At 45.5% G+C, this 21,115-nt stretch overlaps 1 protein-coding gene across 1 annotated transcript in view; it reads right to left on the bottom strand.

Moving 5' to 3' along the window:
* MIER2 (MIER family member 2) overlaps positions 1-18,614 on the bottom strand; it is a 257,039-nt gene extending 238,425 nt beyond the window's left edge. Inside the window, exon 1 of the mRNA XM_029613549.1 lies at positions 16,720-18,614. The gene's annotated coding sequence lies outside the window, so the exon portion shown is untranslated. The remainder of the gene's footprint in view (positions 1-16,719) is intronic.
* Between the last annotated feature and the right edge of the window lie 2,501 nt (positions 18,615-21,115).

Here is a 21,115-nt window from a genome sequence, read left to right as displayed (position 1 = left end):
ACTGAAGTGGAATCTACATATTACAAACTACTGTCCTGATCTCTAATCAATTTGAATCTGATACTTTGTTGACCTAGAACATGTATTTGTTGTTGTAGAGACTTAGATTATGATTATTGACCTAGAATATGAATTTTTTTTTGTAAACTGCTGTGATCTTCTTTTGGATTGACAATATATAAAATAACCAAATAAAAGATATAGACTGAGAAGGTTAATGAGGCAACTCCTGCACATGTTCAGTAGAGCTCAAAGCTCTACCAGCTTGGAGAGACAAGCCTGTTCAGTGATGCTGGATGATATCACCCTACATGTAATGGATAATTCATCCTATCTACAGAAATCATCGTTTACGGTAAGCAAATGTGCTGCTTTTTTTTTTTTTTATTAACTTTTATTTCCTTGCACATAAAGTGAAAAACTCCAACTGAACCATTTACATAGAATTATAAAAAAGTTGTTTTAATAGGAGGTGATGTGCTTCATATTGGTTTCAGATCATTTTAGAAGTGGAAAAAGAAAGCCTACAAACCAATTTTTAGATCTGGTGCGATGTGAAAGTGTGCTGCCACTCGGTCATTACAACTATTTCACATCATTGCTTAAACCTTAACGAACCTGTAAATTCTTTTTCTTAGCTTTAAGAAAACGTAAATACATTGAGGTCCTAGCTTCTGCCATTTGAAATCTCTTAATGGTGAAACCTGAAATGGAGAAATTTCTTACCTGATAATTTCATTTTCCTTAATGTAGACAGATGGACTCAGGACCAATGGGTATTGTGCTCTCCTGATAGCAGATGGGAGACGGAGTCAGATTTCAAAGCTGACGTCAGCCTATATATACCCGTGCAGCATGCTTAGCTCTTCAGTATTGTCTTCGAAAAGCCAGTGTGGATATATGTTGCTTAATACTTGATAACACTTGATTAACCTTGAACTGGTTCTTATGATTATATATATTTAAAACCTTTTGGAACTGGAAACCGCCAGTGCACAAACAATAAACGCCGACACCTGGGCAACTGCTGGTGTCTTGAACTAAAAGTAGGCTGTAGCTTACCCATACTTGCTCAGTCTCGAGATTTGATATCAGAGGTTCTCTATTTCTGGAGCAGCCGTGGGCGGGATGTTGAGTCCATCTGTCTACACTAAGGAAAATCAAATTATCAGGTAAGTAATTTCTCCATTTCCTAGCGTGTAGCCAGATGGACTCAGGACCAATGGGATGTACAAAAGTTACTCCCCTGCAGGCTGGGAGGCTGCCCGTGGCCCACTTAGTGCTGCCCTTACGAAGACTGTATCCTCCCCGGCCTGAACATCCAGGCGGTAGAACCTGGAGAATGTGTGTAGGGAGGACCATGTCGCCGACTGACAGATCCCAGCTGGCGAAAGTAGCCTGGTTTCAGCCCAGGAGACTGCCTGGGCCTTTGTAGAATGCACCTTGACCTATAGAGGTAATGGTTTTCCTGCCTCTATGTAGGCTGCATTAATTACTTCTTTGATCCAGCGGGCTCTGGTCGCCCGCGATGCCGCTTCCCCTTGTTTCTTGCCGCTGAGAAGAACGAACAGGTTTGCACAAGGATTCCGATCTCTTCAGGTATCGGACTAGGATTCTGCCGACATTCAGGTGGCGAAGGAGGCATGAGTCTTCTGAATCCCTGTGCTCATCTGGTGATGGTAAAGATATGGTTTGGTTCATATGGAACTGGGATAACCACTTTCAGAAGGAAGGATGGCACCGTACGCAGCTGTATGGTGCCTGGGTTGAACCTGAGGAACAGTTCCCGACAGGATAATGCTTGATGTTCGGATATGCACCGAGCTGAGCATATAGCGATCAAAAGTGCTGTCTTTAAGGTCAAGAGACGTAGAGACGGGCCGCTTGTTGGTCCGAAGAACTCCCCTGCTAGGAAGTCTAGTACTAGGTTGAGGTTCCATAGAGGCATTGGCTACTTTAGTGGTGGTCGGAGTTGTTTGACTCCTTTCAGGAAGCGAGACACATCAGGATGAGTTGATAGTCTGATGCCATCCACTTCCGTCCTGAAACAGGCCAGTGCTGAGACTTGAACCTTGAGGGAGTTGAAGGACAACCCCTTCTGCATGCCATCCTGTAGGAATTCTAGGATCGTGGGAATCTTGGCTGTCCTCGGGAGGAAGCCGCGGTCTTCACACCAAGCTTCGAATACTCTCCAGATCCTTATGTAAGACAGAGATGTGGAGAACTTGCATGCCCGAAGCAGGGTGTCAGTCATGGCTTTTGAGTAGCCACGCTTCTTTAGGCTAGTCCTCTCAAGGGCCATACCGTAAGAGAGAATCAAGCCGAGTCTTCGTGAGAGATGGGTCCCTGATGAAGAAGGTCCCTATATGGCGGTAGTCGTAGAGGATTCCCCACCAATAGTCTTCGCATGTCCACGTACCATGGTCTACTTGGCCAATCCGGGACGACTAGTAGGACTAGACCCCTGTGGTGTTCTATCTTGTGGATGACCCTGCCCAGTAGTGGCCAGGGTGGGAAGGCGTACAGGAGGCTTTCCTGTGGCCAGTTCTGGATGAGAGCATCGATTCCCTGAGATTGTGGTTCTCGTCTGCGGCTGAAGAATCTGGGGTCCCGGGCATTGCAACAAGTTGCTAGTAGGTCCATGGCTGGGAGACCCCATTGATTTACTATCAACTGGAAGGCTGTGTCCGCCAGCAACCATTCCCCTGTGTCTAGGCTTTCTCTGCTGAGGTGGTCCGCAGAGACGTTGTCTTTTCCTGCGATGTGGGAGGTTGAAATCCCTTGTAGATTTATTTCTGCCCATTCCATGAGGGGTCTATTTCCAGAGACACCTGCTGGCTCTTGGTTCCTCCCTGTTGGTTGAGGTAGGCAACAGTCATTGCGTTGTCCGACATGACTCTGATGGACTCGCCTCAGAGTTTATGGCTGAATCGTAGGCAGGCTAGTCTGACCGCTCGAGCTTCCAGGCAGTTTGTGTTCCATCCCACCTCTTCCTTGTTCCATTGTCCCTGGGCCCCCCACCCTTGCAGGCTTGCATCCATGGTGAGCAAGATCCACTTTGGTGTGGATAGGTTTACGCCTCTGCTTAGGTATTCTTCCTGTAGCCACCACTGAAGCTGCTCCCGAACCTCTGTCGGTAGCTGGAGGCGAATTGAGTAGTTCTGGGACACTGGATTCCATCGTGACAGTAGGGAACGTTGTAGTGGCCGCATATGGGCCCTTCCCCACGGAACAATTTCCAAATTTGATGTCATGAAGCAGAGGACTTGAAGGTAGTCTCATACCTTGGGGCGGACCGAGGTCAACAGCTTTTGTAATTGACCCATCAGCTTCCTTCTCCATGGAGGGGGAAGGTAAACCTTGTTCTGTTTGGTATCGAACCGGACTCGCAGGTATTCTAGTGACTGGGAGGGCTGTAGACAGCTCTTGGTAGTGTTCAAGACCCACCCGAGTTCTTGAAGTAGATTCTTGACTCTAGTGGTCACGTGGTGACTCTCCTCTGGAGACTTTGCCCTGACCAGCCAATCGTCCAAGTAAGATGTACCAGGACTCCTCCTTTCCTCCGTGCTGCCGCCACTACCACCATGATTTTGGTGAAGGTTCTGGGGATGGTGGCTAGTCCAAAGGGAAGCACCCTGAATTGATAATGATGGCCCAGTATTGCAAATCACAGGAAGCGCTGGTGATGTTGATGAACCGGAATGTGAAGGTAGGCTTCGGATAGGTCCAGTGAGGTTAAAAATTCTCCCGGTTGCACCGCCATTATAACGGAGCATAGGGTTTCCATGCGAAAGTATGGTACCTTCAGGTAACGGTTGACGGGCTTGAAGTCCAGGATAGGCCGGAATGTTCCTTCTTTCTTGGGAACGATAAAATAGATGGAATAGTGGCCAGTATTTTGTTGAAGCGTAGGCAACGGGGCTATTGCCTTCAGGCTAGGTAGTCTTGTTAGTGTGGTTTCCACTGCCAGTCTCTTGGAGTGGGAGTGACACGATCTCATAAATTTGTCTGGGGGGATGCTTTGGAATTCCGAGTGCTCCTCTTGAATGATAGTTAGGACCCAATTGTCCAAAGTTATCTCGACCCATCTTTGGTAGAAGAGGGTAAGTATGCCCCCTATGTCTTCTTCCTGTGGATGGGTCTGCGTCTTCTCATTGTGGGGTATGGCCGGGGCCTGCCCCTGAGCTTGCTCCTCTCTTAATGTGCCTGTTCCGAAAGGACTGACACCTTCCTGAAGGACGAGGTGTTTGGGACTGTGTATTCTTGTAAGGTTTAAAGTGCTGCGATCCTCTACCCTTGGTTCTTCTGGGGGAAGAGCACTGATATTTATTTATTTATTTAACACTTTTTTATACCGACCTTCATAGTAATAACCATATCGGATCGGTTTACATAGAACAAGGGTATAACTGAAGCAATAAATAAAGTAATTAACAATAGAGGTGAATAAGGCAAAGTTACATTTAACAAGGAGTAAAAACTTGGATGCTTAAATAGCTGGAAGAAAGGTAAAGGCAGGAGGTAAATATAACAAACAATAAAGAATATGGGTTAGAGTTTAAGGTGCTTTAACCTGGAAGTGCCAGAGTTCATCGTTCGAGAGGATAGAAAACCATACGTCCAGGTGAGAATAATGACGACTAGTGATTGTCTGGAGGATCATCGAAGGCTTGGTGAAAGAGCCACGTCTTGAGTTTTTTTCTGAACGTTATGAGACAGGGTTCTAATCTGAGGCTTGAAGGGATGTTATTCCAAATAGATGGTCCTGCTATTGAAAAAGCTCGGTCTTTGGTCGAGGAAAGGCGTGTGGCTTTAGTTGGGGGGAAATTCAAAGTACCTTTGTGAATATCTCTAATTGGTCTGTTGGAGGCGTGTAGTTTAAAGGGAATTTCGAGGTCGAGTTGGAGTTGATGATGGATGGATTTGTGTATTAGGGTGATTGATTTGTAAAGGATTCTAAAATTTACTGGTAACCAGTGTAGGTTTCTGAGGATGGGTGAAATGTGATCTCCGCGGTTGGTGTTGGTCATTAATCTCGCTGCGGCATTTTGTATCATCTGCAGTGGTTTGGTGGTCGATTTGGGGAGGCCAAGGAGAAGGGCACTGCAGTAGTCTATCTTGGCAAATAGTAACGCTTGGAGGACTGTCCTGAAGTCTTGGAAAAATAGTAGTGGTTTGAGTCGTTTTAGAACCTGGAGTCTATAAAAGCAGTCTTTGGATGTGGTGTTGACCATTTTCTTTAGGTTTAGTCGATTATCTAGAAGTACCCCAAGGTCTCTCACATGCTTATGGGTGAAATAGGAGTTGTGTGTGGATGATAGGGGAATATTTTCTTCGTTTGAAGAGATGAGGAGGAGCTCCGTCTTCGAGGCATTAAGGACCAAATTTAATCTATTGAGGAGGCTGGTGATAGATAAAAGGCAGTTATTCCAGTGGATGAGCGCTTTTGAAATAGATTCTGTAATAGGGATTAGAATCTGCACGTCATCTGCGTACAGATAATGAATTAAATTAAGATCAGTTAGCAATTGGCAGAGGGGGAGGAGGTAAATATTAAAAAGGGTTGGAGATAGGGAGGATCCTTGTGGTACGCCAAGGGTGGATTTTGTTAATGGCGATTCTTTATTATTTATTTTAACTTTGAAGGTTCTATTGCAGAGGAAGGACTTGAACCAACTGTGGGCTGATCCGGAGATATCGATATCTGTTAGGCGATCCAGAAGGATGGCGTGGTTGACGGTGTCAAATGCCGCCGAGATGTCTAGCAGGACTAATAAAAAGGAGTAGCCTTTGTCTAGACCCATTGTGATATGATCCGTAAGTGAAATGAGGAGGGTTTCCGTGCTGCGTGACTTGCGGAAGCCATATTGTGAAGGGTATAGGATATTGTGATCTTCTAGGTACTCTGAAAGCTGGGTGTTTACCAACTTCTCCGTTAGTTTGGCTAAGAATGGGAGATTGGAGATGGGTCTGAAGTTGGCTGGTTCATTAGGGTCTAAATTGTGTTTCTTAAGGAGGGGTTTGAGTGCCGCGGTTTTTAGACTGTCAAGGTAACTCCCTTGGGTTAGAAGGCAATTTATGATACTTGTCAAAGGTCCTGAAATCGTGTTTGGAATGAGAAGCAAGAGTTTCGATGGGATGTTATCTGCTGGATGGCTAGATGGTTTCTGTCTTTTTAGTAGGGATTCAATCTCTTTGGTGGATATTGATTCGAAGCTGTCGAGCTTGGCTCCCTTGAGTGAAAGAGGATTCTTGTCTGAAGTGAGAGGTAAAGAATTTGGTGGTAGAAGGGCGAGCGTATTCAGGATCTTCTGTTGAAAAAATGAAGCGAGTTCATTAGCCTTGGATAGTGCTTGTTCGTCTGGAATAAACGGAGGGGTTGATTTCGTGATTTGAGTAACGTATGCGAACAGGGCCTGGGCATCATACTGGAGATGATGAATTTTGTTAGCATAGAATTCCTTTTTTGTTAGTAGGATAGAAGTCCTGTAGTGATGTAGACAGCCTTTGTACGTTGACAGGGTAGCTGTGTTGGAGTTTTTTCGCCATATATTTTCCTTGTGACGTAGCTCCTGTTTCATCTGTTTTAGTTTAGGGGTAAACCAGGGTTGATTTCCTTTTTTTGTAGGATTGATTGTTTTGGAGACTATTGGGCACCATTTGTTAGCAACTGTTTCCGTGATCTTATGCCAAGAAGATAGGGCTGAGTCAGGATTGGAAAGATCTAGGTTCATGAGTTCCTTGGAGAGCTGATCACTAAGTATTTCGGATGGGCATGATTTCCTGAATTGAATAGTAGAAAGGTGAGGAGAGGTGTGTGTCTGTTTATCTATGGAGAAGGAGGATTCTATCAGGAAATGGTCTGACCAGGGGATTGGTGTGCAAGAAGGTTCTGATGTGCAAGAGAAATTAGAATTGATGAAAATTAGATCCAGAGTGTGTCCTGCTTTATGCGTAGGGCTATTAATGATCTGCGTGAATCCCATAGCACTGAGGGTGGTGAGGAGCGCTTCGCAGTTTGAGGAGCGAGGTATAATGTCAGTGTGAAGATTGAAATCACCTAAGATCATCGTTGGGAGGTCTAAGTTGATGTGTTTCACGATGGATTCTATGAGTGACGAGGGGTCTGTTTCTAGGACTCCAGGAGGAGCGTAGACTAGTAAAATTTGTAGCTGTTTTGACTTGACTAGACCCAATTCCAATTTAGAATCAGTCTTGATAGTGTGTGCGGATAGCTTGAGTTCTTTCTTAGTAGCTAGAAGAAGGCCGCCTCCTCTTTTTTTGTGTCTGTGGAAGGTGAAGATGTCATATATATGAATAGGAAGTTGATTGATTAGAGCGATATCAGCATTTTTTAGCCAGGTTTCTGTGATTGCACAGATATCTGGATTTGTGTCCTGGAGATAGTCGTTGAGGATGTGTGTCTTTTTGGTTAGGGATTGTGCGTTGAAAAGGGTTACTGAGAGTAGTGTGAGGCCTAGTAGTTGGTTCAATGGCGAGGTCATGATTGGAATAATTCTTTTTTGTATGATGTTGGTGGAGTTGATTATGGAGATTTTCCTTCGATATTGAATGATTGGGATATTGTAGGTATGCATGAGGTTAGTTGGAGAGGCTGAATGCTGGAGAGGCTGAATGGAAGAATGTTAGAGAGGCTAGATGGAAGGATTTTAGAGAGGCTGGATGGATGTTGGAGAGGCTGGATGAATGCTGGAGAGGCTGGATGGATGCTGGAGAGGCTGGACTGAAGGCTGAAAGAGGCTGGATTTTTGCTGGATGGATGCTGGAGAGGCTGGACGGAAGGCTGGAAGAGGCTGGACGGAAGGCTGGAAAGGCTGGATGGCTGCTGGAGAGGCTGGATGATGATTGAGGGGGCACAAAGAGCTGAGCTGCTCCTGCCGCTTTCTGTGCAACTTGAGCTGGGCTCAGGAGAATTTCAGACTCATCCTAGTCACTGCTGGTGCCGAGCAGAAGGTCTCCCAGTGTCCTGCCACATAGAAAATGCGCTAATGTTCTTTTGTTCCTGTCCTCAGGTAATCAGGGTACTGGAGATTCACCCCATTTGTTGGCTAATTTCTGCAGTTCACTCCTGAACAGGAGGGATCCTTTAAAAGGCATTTTTGTGAGGTTCGCTTTGGAAGTCACTTCAGCCGACCAATTCCGGAGCCATAATTGTCTTCTTGCCGCCACTGCGGCGGCGACACCCCTGGATGAGGTGCGCACAAGGTCTGCGGTAGCTTGGTGAGGAAGGAGACCACAGGCTCCATCGCTTCTCCGGGCATGGTTGCGTCTCTGGAGAGGATAAAACAGGAACATGCCACTAATGCGCAGCAGGAAGCAATTTGTAGTATCATTCCTGAAACATCAAAGGACTGCATATGGATGGCTTCCAGCCTTCTATCCTGGGCATCCTTCAGTGCCATTCCCCCCTCCACTGGGATCGTAGTACATTTTGAGACTGCACAGATCATAGGATCCACTTTCGGGAAACATAGAAGTTCCTTAGCCGTGGTTCCAGCGGGTATAGAGCTTCTAGTTGCCGCCCCCCATTGAAAGTGGCCTCTGGAGCATTCCATTCCAGGTCAATCAGTTCCTTAATGGGCTCCAACATAGGGAAATAGCATGAGGCCTTACGGAGGTACATCAGCATGGGATTCTTCTTTGGTTCCACCGTGGGCTCTGTGCCTGGAAGACCCAGTGTCTTCATAGTCTGGGACACTAGGGTTGGTAATTCGTCCTTGTGGAAGAATCTGAGCATGGTCCGGTATGGCTCCATCTCTGGGGGAATTTCTCCTTCTTCCAGGGAGTCGGTTTCGTCCTCTGAGGTATCTGGATCCCCATCAGAGAGGCTCTTGGTGTTGTGGTTTTGAGATGTTGAAGTGGATTCTTGGGTACTACGGTGATGGCCACTCCCATGGGGAGGAGCCCCATGAGGAACCGCAGTACTAGGCTAGACTCTATACACGCAGACACTGAGAATTTGTATTTATTATACAGCTTGATGGTACTGCCCGGGGTGGACAGCAGTGAAGGTAACCCAGTAGAAGTAGTCCAGGGGTCCTTGGCAGAGGAGACCAGTCTCACACTTGAGTAGATGAAAGGCAACGCAGGGTAGCAGAGGCAGGACCCGGATGTAGACTCCAAGCACTGAAGCTGAAGGTGAGAGACTGAGAGAGTTAGTACTCACTGAGTAGTTAGCTGTATTGATGGAGATCCTGGCAGGCAGAAGCAGATCAGATGCAGGCACCAGAGTAGGGAGCGCAGGCTCTCGAGGAGCAAGTACCCGGTTTCCCAGATAGATACCTGAAAGAGAGAAGGACCCCCGAGAAGCGGGTACCCAGGTTAACAATGAATTACCCCAAAGGGCAGAGAGAGAGCTTCCAGCGGCTGCTGGGAAGTGGCAGAGCAGCTTAGACCGAAGCATTCCAATCCTTGCTAACTCAGTTTGTTAGCAAATGAAGGGCAGGCTAAAAACCAGGATGTGCTGACGTCACTCGGAGGGGACGCCCCCAAGTTTCCCGCCATGACGTGGATAAAGACGTGGGTGGCGTACGCGCACCCTAGGAGGCCCTTAGGAAAAACATGGCGAACGCCGTCACCGTTGCTGATCCGGGGACGCCGGGGAGAGCGGCATAAAGACGCAGTGGCAGCCAACTTCCCAAGGCTTGAGGAGAGAGAAGGAAGAAAGGCTCGGCACAAAGGTCGAAACCATCTGAGACCAACGGACGCACACTTGGTTAGGAGAGGCATGTCTCGAGAAGCCTGGGAGGTGCCGGGAATGACTTGTGCTTCCAGGTGGGTTTGAGTCAGGTGGGCAGCAGGGGCTGGTTGTGCCTGGACAAAGGTTTGCAGCCCTTTGAAAAATTCCACCCAGGAGAAGGTTCCTGGATCCATGTTGATCCCAGGAGGGGTTGTAGTGGTAGCCCCGGAGGAATTTTCCTGCGGGGGCGCAGAGTTGGAAATACTTAGGTCCAGGATGCCATCATCAGTGGTACCGGATCCCTCTCCTGTCTGTAGAGGGTCTTGATTTGGTTCTCCCTGGTTCTGTTGGCACTGGAGGGATTCCAATCCAGGCTGCATGGCTCTTAAGTGGCAGGCTGGGCAAAGGAAGGGTCCCTTGGCTTTCTTGGATGGCGGTGCCATTATTTGTGCATGTGTAGGGCTTAGGAACTCGCCTGTGCGTGGAGTCATGCGCACGGATGCACTTAGTTGTGAGCGTTGGATGCGCAGGAGTTATGTGTACAAAGTCCGCACAAGTAGTGCATGCGGGCAATGGAGTTTGTGCGCGCGGCACAGTTGTGCGTGGGGGCTAGTTGTGTGTGTCGCTGTGCGCACATCCCAGATGTGCGCGCCGCTGTGCACTCACCCCGTAGATAAGCGTTTTAAGTTAGGCGCTTTGGGCCTCTGGCCCTGCCCGCGCATACTGCCGGTCGAGGGGGGAAAATGGCACCGATGACCCCAAAGGCAAGATGGCGACCCCCCCCCCGGAGGATCTCCACGTGCGTGAACCCTCGTACCTAATCGGGGCCTGCCCAAGAAGGGCTGCTCATCCCAATTTTAAAGCCTCGTCTGAGGAAGGACGGTACAGCTATTCGAGTCTTGGAGACCGGAGAATTAGCAGTAAAGTTTCTACCTTACCTGGTCTCGGCGCTTACCAGTCGCGTGCCGGGCAGTATCCAGCTGTGGGGGGGAGAGGGAAATACCTTTACCGCCGCACTCGAATCTGCACCCGCTGCCTTTCAGCCACCCTGGGGGCTAAGTCCATGCCGGGAATCGGCCGTCGGACCAAGGCTCACCTCTGAGGGATACCGAAAGACACGACTGGGGGAGGGACTGTTAAGTTTCACCGCAGGAGAAGCAGGGCTCTCTTAATGTAAATTTTCTCTCTTCTTTCTTGCTGTAAATTTACACTATTCTTGTTTGGGATAGTGTCCGCATCTGCTATGGAGACGGAGAAATACTGAAGAGCTAAGCATGCTGCACAGGTATATGTAGGCTGACGTCAGCTTTTAAATCTGACTCCGTCTCCCATCTGCTATCAGGAGAGCACAATAACCATTGGTCCTGAGTCCATCTGGCTATACGCTAGGAAATACAGTGTTTTGACTAGATATGGTATTATATACAGTATAACCCCACTATAACCTGAAACTGGCTATGAATGTAGCTGCAAGGAGCTCAGAGGATTTGAAGGTTTGAATGCTCTTCCATGCTGTTATTAGTTCAAATACAGTAACACAGTAATTATGGCAGAAAACTCCAACTAACCCATTCTGTTTGCCCAGTTATTCCTGCCCACACTGCTAAGGATATCTATATACATACACACATATATATATTATCCATCCCTGTAGCCAACAATATAGTGTGACCACTTGTAAGATATCACTCTTTATCCAGGACATTTTTTGTCATCTTTCTTCTTTATGCTCTACCATCTTAGGCAAATGAGCATACAAGAGCCTAGCACTCCCCTTTCCCATGTCTATTTGACCATCCTTTATTGTGTATTGTTCCCTCAAAATTTCAGCATCCCAAATGCATAACTCTGCATGTTTTAGATCTTTAAAAAAAATTTTTTTGATCACTTCTATTCTTTCATCCTGTCTACTCCCTTGGGCATGTTCACTCAAGAATACCACATTCATTGCTCACCTCCCAATCAAAATAATTGATCAGATTTATCTGACATAATCACAGTTATTATTCATTCCTAGGTCACCCTGACCCTTTTATTTCTCACTCTTCCCATGTTCCTCTGATAGCCCTGTTACATGTAACTTTATTTTTCCCTTTCTCAGTTTAAGTATTATGCCCCTTGTTATTTGTAAACCAATGTGATATGGTATGAATGTCGGTATATAAAAGTTTTAAATAAATAAAAATAAATAAATAAAACTCTCTCAGATGCTGCAACCTACTAGATTCAACCTACTAGGTTCAAAACGTTTCGCTATCCTGTCAAAAAAAGAGTTGCCATTAATTTTGCCACCACTAGAGTCAAACTAACCAGCCTCTAATTTCCAACCTCTTCTCGCTTCCATTTTTCTTCAGCCCTGCAGAACCAATCACATCTCCAAAGATTTATTGAACAAGTCCTTCAGGAGACTTACCATAACCTCTATGAACTCCCATCATATCCTTTTAAACTCCGTATCTCAAAAAGTATAAAGACAGGGCGGAAGAGGTCCAGAGAAGGGCGACCAAAATGATGTGGAGTCTGTATCGGAAAACTTATGAGAGGCTGAAGGATCTGAATATGTAAACCCTGGAAGAAAGGAGGTGCAGGGGAGATAGGATACAGACCTTCAGATACCTGAATGGTTTTAATGATACACAACCTTTGAACCTTTTCTGTTGGAAAGGAAACAGAACTGGGGGGGGGGGGGGGGCTCACAAATGAATCTCCATGGGAGACCACTCAAAACCAACATCAGGAAATATTTCTTCACTGAGAGTGTGATGGATGGCTAGTATGCCCTCCTGGAAGAGGTGGTGAGGACAAAAACAGTACATTCAAAAGGGCATAGGATAAGCACTGTGGATCCCTAAAGGCTAGATGTTGACAATGAGGAAAAGGGTGCATGGGAGAAACCTGCACGGTCCAGCAGTTACTGCCCTTAACAGAAGGCAGGGGGGATTACTACCCTTTACCAATTAGCCTTGATGCTTTTAACACAACTACAAGATCTCTCGCCGCTTCGACAGTGGGGGCAAAAAGGGAAAGTGGATTCAGATGACAGCCAACGCTGACTTTTACAATCTGGGCCAAGTGATACCGGACATTAGGGAAAAAGCACAGGACTGCGACTATGGCCAAGTCCAAAAGCACAGCACGTTCGAGCAGCAATGTCTGAATTATCAGGAAGGCTGCTCACCCCGTAAAATTGTTGCTAGCAGTAATTTTGTTATGGGTTTGCCAGTTGCTTGGTTTTGTTTATTAATATTACTACCCTTAACATAAGACACGGGGGTAATTGGCACAGAGCAACAGTTACTACCTCTAACAGAAAATGGGGGTTACCTGTACGGAGCAGCAGTTACTACCATAAGAAACTTGCTGGGCAGACTGGATTGTCACTACTATGTTACTAAGATACATCCCATTCACCCCACTGCCATATACTGTATATTCCTGCAGACAAGTGGTGGTACTTTCCAGACTCCTCCTTCAGTGAATACTAAAGTAGTTGGGTTTACCATTTCTATTTTGTTACTTGTCCCTCATCCACACATTTCTCCTTGTCTCATTTCTCTCTTACAACCCAATCTCTACCCTTTCTTTCACTGATTATCTCTGAACAAAGTTGTCCCCTTGCTTTAACCTCTTTAGCTGTCTTCCACTCATTCCTTTTGCCATTCTAATTTCCCTGACTCTTTCAGTTGTATCAGATACTTCTGCCTGTGGTCATTTCTAAGATGTCTGGTGTGTTTTGGATGCTAATTCATTTGGCAATATATGTTTTCAACCACCTCTTAAAAACCATATTGGCCTTGTACTCGATACTCTAGCCTCACTTTCCACAGAGGCTATTTATATGCACCCGGAAAATAACAGCTCTTTTGCAAAAGGAAGATGAACCATGCATGAGGCTAGTAGCACCCTTGCGGTCATGAATGATTTTCCATTTGAGAGGAGCAGGGGAACACTATTTGCTTTTTTCATGAAAATAAGCTAGGATATAAAGTCTTATTAAGCTGGAGGATCACCATCCTCCTTGAGCTTGGCAGAGGTTCTTGGATGGAATAAATGACATTTTTATGGAGCAATTGGTTCAGGAATCAACAAGAGAGGGAGCAATTTTAGATCTAATTCTCAGTGGAGCACAGGATTTGGTGAGGGAGGTAATGGTGGTGGGGCCCCTTGGCAATAGTGATCATATGATAAAATTTGAATTAATGACTGGAAGGGGGACAGTAAGCAAATCCATGGCTCTCGTGCTAAACTTTCAAAAGGGAAACTTTGATAAAATGAGAAAAATTGTTAGAAAAAAACTGAAAGGAGCAGCTACAAAGGTAAAAAGTGTGCAATAAAATCCTACTGGGCAAGTTTAGATCATCTGTCTTCAAGAGGAAGACTACTTACCGATTTATGTAGTATGCAGTCAGCTCCAGGTTGCCACTCTGCACATCTGTTTTACTGCTGCTTGTTCTTTCACTACAAAGTATGTTATGAGCACCTTGCAGAATGAGCTCCATTTTCCACTGGGTAGGTTTGTTCATAGCTTTACATGTGTCTACAATACAGCAGACAAGCCACCCTGATATGATCAACAGTAAGACGGGAAATCCTCTCTCTCTTTTTCATTCTTTGAATTTGGACAAAGTGACAGCAACACAAACTTCTGATTGTAATGATGTTTTGGATTTAGTTTGAGAATGAAACTGTATATAGTTGTTAATACCACACTTTGTTCAAAAACAAGCTGACGAAAGGATAAAGCTAATGAGAATACTCACTTTCTCATCTTGCAGAACAAATGGCAACCAAAAACTCTCTTAATGGTTGCAAAAAAAGACAGAGGTAGACATGAGTTCAATGGGATGCTGAATCAACCTATTCAAAACTAAACTTAAAACCCATATGAGAAGGGAACTAATGGAACAAGGGGCTGCTAACATTGCTGCCAAAATGGAATGAACACCACCTGGATATAAAAGACAGATCCCTGCTATCGGTAGGTCCTCTGAAGTTAGCTACTGCTGCAATATATATCTTCAAAGTAGACCATTTTAAACTCAGATTGAAACCTTGAGAAATGGTATGGACAGAAACTTTTTTAGGATTACCCTTGAATCAGAGAGAAAATCTTCCCAAATGGGAGTATACATTTTTATCAGCTGTGCAGAGTATCCATTAATCTTGCCCTTTCAATTTACAGACCACTGGATGTGTTTGAGAGAGATGGCTTTCATAGAAACACGACAGCAGAAAAAGACCATACGGCTAATCTAGACTGCCCATCCACACAATTACTCAGCTCTAGAATCCCTAACACTCCTTCATAGATTCCCTGTGCTTGTCCCATGCTTTCCTTGAATTCAGATACTGTCCTTGTCTCCACAACCTCATCTGGGAGACTGTTCCTTGCATCCACCTTCCTTTCTGTAAAGAAATACTTACTTAAATTATCCTGAATCTACCTTTCACCTTCATCCCATGACCCCTCATTTCCTAGTCTCCTTTGCCTTGAAAGAGACCCATCTCCCGTGCATTGCACCTTGAGGTGGGACTTTTTTTTTCAGGGGGTACTTGATGATACTGAGTATCAGCACATTTTCCTCCACCTTATTGATTTGCCTTGTGGTTCCTCACAAAAGAACATGCATCGTGCATGTGAGTACAAGCACCTTTTTTTTTCCAGAAAGCACTGCTCAGGTTTATGTAAATGTCGCCCTCACATCTCCCCTAATGCACCTTTTAAGATATACATGTTTAGATCTTTAAGTCTGTCCCCACATGCTTTACAAAGAAGATCACTGACTATTTTAGTAGGCACTCTCTGGACCATCTCCATCCTGTTTATATCTTTTTAAAGGTGTAGTCTCCAGAAATGTACACAGAATTCCCAATGAAGTCTCACCAGGGACTTATACAGGGGCAGTCTCACCTCCTTTTTTCTGCTGACCATTCCTCTTCCTACGCATCCAAGCATCTTTCTAGCTTTTGCCATCTCCTTATCCACCTGTTTGACCACCTTGAGATCATCAGATATGATCACCCCCTCATCCTGCTCGTTTCACGCATAGAAGAATTTCACCCCCTAAAGTGTACTGCTCCCTTTGGGAATTTGAAGCCCAAATGCATGATTCTCTATTTTTTTTAGCATTAAATCTTAACTGAAAGACTCTAGACAAGGGGTCCTCAAACTATGGCACAAGTGCCGAATGTGGTTCTTGGCTGAATTTCAGCTGGTCAGCAATAGCAGATTGATCTGGCCTACAGTTGTCAGGTCTGCTTGTGGTTTGTTGTTGAGACAGAACAAGGATACACTCAGTGTATCCTCTGAGTGATGTTCTATGAATACTGCTTTGAAAATATTCTATGGAACATGGCAGCTGCCTTGGGACAGTTTGGATGTGCATACAACGGTAGTGTATTTCTCTCTCCAAATTCATACCGTTGTACATTTCTGTGGAAAGGTGCTCTTGTATACTCCAGATGGGTTATCATGGGTCTTGAGTATGCTGAAAAATTTGGCAAGATCAGCCATGAGAGACTGGAGCCCTGCTCCCTGCCCCTGAGTGGTGCTGGTAAAGCAGGTTATGTAAGGAAAGAGATCTGGTAGTGAGCAAGATGCAGTGACCAGAAGCCACGTTCCCAAAGAACTGGACTGGGCTCTGGTCCTTGAAAAGGGCTCCCTTGAAACACTTCCTTCTTCCCACTTGACAACTGCTAAGCATTACAGAGTCTACCCGGCATATGGGGCGCTATCTAGCCCCATGCTACAGTTCCTCAAAGGCTACCTAACTCCATGCTGCTGCACCACAAAGGCTGCCCAGCACTCAGAGGATTTCCTAGTCTCAAACTACAGCATCACAAAAATTACCCTAGACTCCTGCATGTTTATCTGCTTGTTCTTGCAAATAAGTGCTTAAAATGAACTTGTTAATTGTTTGTTTAGTCCTGCTATTTCCATAAGTGCAATGGGGCTGCTCTGGTCTAAAGACACTGAGATCTTAGAATCCTTATGGTGAATGAAGCCTTAAGTCTGTTACCTGCGAGTTCTGTGCTTGAAATAAATCCTGTTTTTTTACTCCAAAGAAACTTCAAGTTAATAAATCCTGCTTGGAACCTGACATTGCATTGATTTCATGTACAAGTTCCAACTTTCTGTCCACTGTCTCTTAAATTGTGGATTATCCCTCCACCAGAATGACTGTACCCTTGTCGAGTTCCAAGATTAGAGTCCACCCTGGAAACAGATGCCCAAAATTCTTTTATTTTCCTGGAGAAACCTTAGAAGTCTGTTAAAAACTTTTGTGAAGTGCACTTTTTTTGTATGGATGGTTCCGTTCTTTGCCTACAAGATCCTTAATCGTATCAGAAAATGGCAGAGTCCTGCTGGACTTCTTTATTTTTTTTTTAAGAAAGAATGCAGCAGTATCTCTTATTGAAGTCGAATGCTTGTCGTACATACTTTTTAAGAACACTCAATATCCAGTTCATTAGATATTTTATTTCCTCTGGCGATTCATCCCACAAGTCTGATAAAAAGAAGTGATTTGATAGGGGACTCAATTGGGGAATTCGAATCCTCTGTAGTGGTTCCCTGGAGAACTTCGACCAGGGCTGGAAACAAAGAAAGGAGATAATACTCTTTTGCAATTGTAACAAGCCCAGCTAGAATGTCCTCATTAAAAAAAAAAAATTCTAGTTTAGTGGAAAGAGCCTCATTTAGCCATTTAAGAATGGTTGGGTTGAGAATTTAAAGGGAAGATTCCAGCAAAGCAAATGCAGTTGAGAAGTATCCTAATTTTCTCCCATACTGTGGACTAAATAAATCAGAGGACAGGATGGTCCTGGGCATATTAGGCACAATAAACCTGAAAATGGTGGGTGTGATAGCTGTCTTTTTTTTTCTTTGCCATATTGCAGTAGATTCGAGTGTCCCCTGCAGTAAAAGATGGTACTTTTTGATTGATAGTCTAGTTCTTCATAAGGAATGCTATTCCTTATTATGCCTATGCCCTGCCAGCTGTAGGGAGCAGGTGGCAAACAATGGGCCCTTTGCCTGAATATTAGACCAAGGTGGCTAAAGTATAATGGGCAGGATACCATAGGTCTTGCACACTTGTAAGGCTCGTCCAGCTAGCGTGATCCGTCACACGGATAATAGTTTTGAGGAGTGCCTCCTTAAGTCTTGCCGCACGTTGGGTCCTGCTCAGCTACAGGGAGTGGACCAGCAACTGCCTTCCCCTGGTAGTCTCTTTCTCCTCGAGTCTCTCTTATTTTGTAATATTAGCTTTTTAGTATGCACGCTGGTTCCTCCAACACAAAGTTCCTGTTGTTGTTGTTGCTGCTGCTGCTGCTGCAAGTGCAGCCATCCTGCAACATAAAAAGGTTGTTCAGATTAGATGAGGATTCCTACCTCTGTTTCTGCCTGGAAACAAGGAGAGCTGAAAGAGTTAAGTCACTGCTGAGATGTCAGAGGAGGAGGAGGAGTGCTAGGCCTTGCTGCTGCGGAGCCCCCTTGCCGCGGGGAGGCAGGCAGGCATGCCTGCAATGGATGAAGGCGGCTGGGCCGAGGGGAACGGAGCTGCCCGCCGGCTGCTGCTGCTGCACTGCTCAGCACGCAGGGAGCCGCTGCGGGAGGGGCTCTCACGCCAGGCAGCAGGCGTTCACCGGCCTTGGTGCCGGGGATCCGGGCGGTCTAGTCGGCGGCGGGGGGGGGGGAAGGGAGCTCGCTGCCTTAGCTTTCCGAGCCGCTTCTTGTGCCTTTTATTGATTATAATAAGAATTGCTCGTGAGCAAGGAAGCGCCCTCCTCTCCGCCTGCAGAAGGAGCTCAACGAAGACTGAAGAGGAGAGAGAGGGAGGTCCCTTTAGCCTGCCAGACGCCCTATCAAATACCTCCAAGACTCGTTGGTCTCCCCTGAAACCGTAAAGAGAAAAATCCCTCCTGTCCAAAGGAGAATGACAGGAGAAGGAGCGTACTTGGAACAAATAGTTAAGGGGGTAAAAGGGTACATGAGTATATAATTGTGAGCGAGGACTGAGGGGTAATATAGAATGAGGGATTTTTAGAACACACGGTATATACCCAAGGGGCAAAGTACTGAAAGGTTGTTATATATTGCACACCTAGCGGCCGGAGACTAGAGCCTAAATATACCATGTGCAATATATTCGGAGGTATTGTACTTTTCCCTATTGTAATTCACTTAAAATAACTTGTTTTGAATTAGGCAAAAAATAAAATATAGTACTGCGTGATTATTAAAGGCGCAGAGATTTCGGGGTAATAGGGCAGGTAGTTTTGAAAGCCGTGTCAAAATGTGTGCTAAAGGTGTTCCCGAGGGCGGAGTTGACGAGGGGTTTGCACTTACATGCATACTTTTGCATTTTCACAAATGTGAGCATATTGTTCCTAAAAAAAATCTTTTTTTTTTTTTTTTCAAGAGAAGTAAGGAGCTACCTATGGAGGAGGGAAAAAAAATCTAATATCTCATTTGAACTGAAACTTTGGGGAAAGGGTGGTTTAAGAATGCCTAATCTGAAATTTTATAATATGGCAGCAAAGTAATGCCATATAGGTGACTGGCTTCAAAGGACTAATTAATAAACATCATAACATTTTGAATCAGAGTTGGTAGCTCCTTTTTCCTTACTATTTGTCCTTCACATTCTTAATAATCATTTACTTATGCATCTGAAAAATCATTGTTTGCTTGTCCCTTTGCAAAGGACTTGGCATTGGCTAACCCACCAATTTCATTTAAATTTCAGTCTCCGCTTCTCTGCCCTTGAAAGGTAATGGCAATTTTGTGCCAGGTATGCAGTCACAGATATTTGCTGGCTGGGGTTGTAGAGGATTGTGAGTAGTGGGGAAAATGTTGGGAGAATATGGGAATCCTTTTCAGTTTGCAGAGCTGCAGGAGTCTTTTGCTTTCTCTGGAAAGGATTTCTTCAGTTGTATACAAGCATGTCACTATTTGGGATCCTTAGATCACTCTGAATTAACTAAGGATAATTGGGAAACCGTACAAGAATGGTTTGATATTGAGGATCCTGGAAGGCTCACCTTGTTCTCGCTTTACAAATTTTTAATTTGCACTGAGGACAAGTTGTATCCCTCCTCATCAGATTCATCAAGTCACAGTAAAAATATGGGCATGGTTAGGGAAATTAACGAAATACCGTACTGTGTATGTACAGCATTGTATTTCATTTTATGCGTCGCGCATCATTTTACATATGGCGCGTTATTTTCTTTGTTTACATATACTGGTTTCCTGCAGCTGCCTCTTTGAGGGTGTGTCAGGAGTTGGAGAGAGAGGAGACTGGTTGGAGTTTAGTTGATACTTAGTTGGAGATTTGGAGGAGAGTTCTATCTTTTGTTGTTTCAGTTCTGGCTGCTGCACAGCCTCTCCTCCACCAGAGGGCCCTGGTGAACCGTGCTCAGAACTGTACCCTCCAGCAAGTCTTTGGTCCCTAGCCTCTGCCTGTCCTACAGCCTTCGTGCCACTAGAGGACCCTCCATGAGCTTTTGACCCTGGCTGGCCAAGCCCTTCTCTCCTGCTCATATCACACCCAGATTCCTGCCCTACTTAACCTTCCCATCAATGTTTCGGCATCAAGTCCTCCTTGGCTCCCTGCTCTAGCCACTCTCACTTTGTGGCCTTCCAAGGCCTTTCCTTGTGTTCATGTGTGGCCTCTGGGCCTTTTGATTCTAGTTCTGCCTGCTTGTTCCTGTAGCCTTTCGGCCTTCTAATTCTTCCTTTTGCCTTCCCCTGCGGCCTGCTAGCCTTCTGAACATGCCTTGCCTTTGTGGCCTGTCTTGGGCTTCTCTGTTCCTGATCTCTGGCATTCTAGGTCTTTTTTTGTTTCTAGGCCTCTCTCAGCCTTACACCTTGAGCTTCCTTGCCTACTCTGCCTTCAGGTATTCTTTGTTCCATGGTTTGTGTAGTCTTTGTCCTGGTTTGTCCTGTCTTGTCCTTGTCTGTTTTGCCAAGACCTTGTTCCATGCTTACCTTCACTCTGTTCCTGTGTTCTAGTTTCACGCTTACCTGCACTGTGTTCCAGTATCCCAGTTCCATGCTTCCCTGCATCCAGTCCACGCTTACCCATACTCTGTTCTAATGTTCCTGAGTTCACCCTTACCTACACACAACTTCGGTCTGTTCCCGAGTCCCATTCCAGCCTGCACTCTGCTCCAGAGCTTCATTCCAGTCTACACTCTGTTCCAGATCTCCAAACCAGCCTGCACCTTATTCCTAGTGCTCCAGCCCAGCCTGCATTTGTTCCCTGCTCCAACCTCACTGGATCGTCCACACCTAGTTCCTGCCTTGCCATCTTGCGCCACTCCAGGAGGTGGTGTCCACAACGCCCTCTCTACAGCTGCCAGCATAACACAAGACTGGTGCCAACCAAACCTTAAAAACTGCACTCAAAG

This window comes from Rhinatrema bivittatum, chromosome 8, assembly GCF_901001135.1.
Source record: "Rhinatrema bivittatum chromosome 8, aRhiBiv1.1, whole genome shotgun sequence".
Lineage (NCBI taxonomy): Eukaryota > Metazoa > Chordata > Amphibia > Gymnophiona > Rhinatrematidae > Rhinatrema > Rhinatrema bivittatum.
The sequence above is the reverse complement of the archived record's forward strand: the minus strand, read 5'-3'. Positions and strand labels throughout refer to the sequence as shown.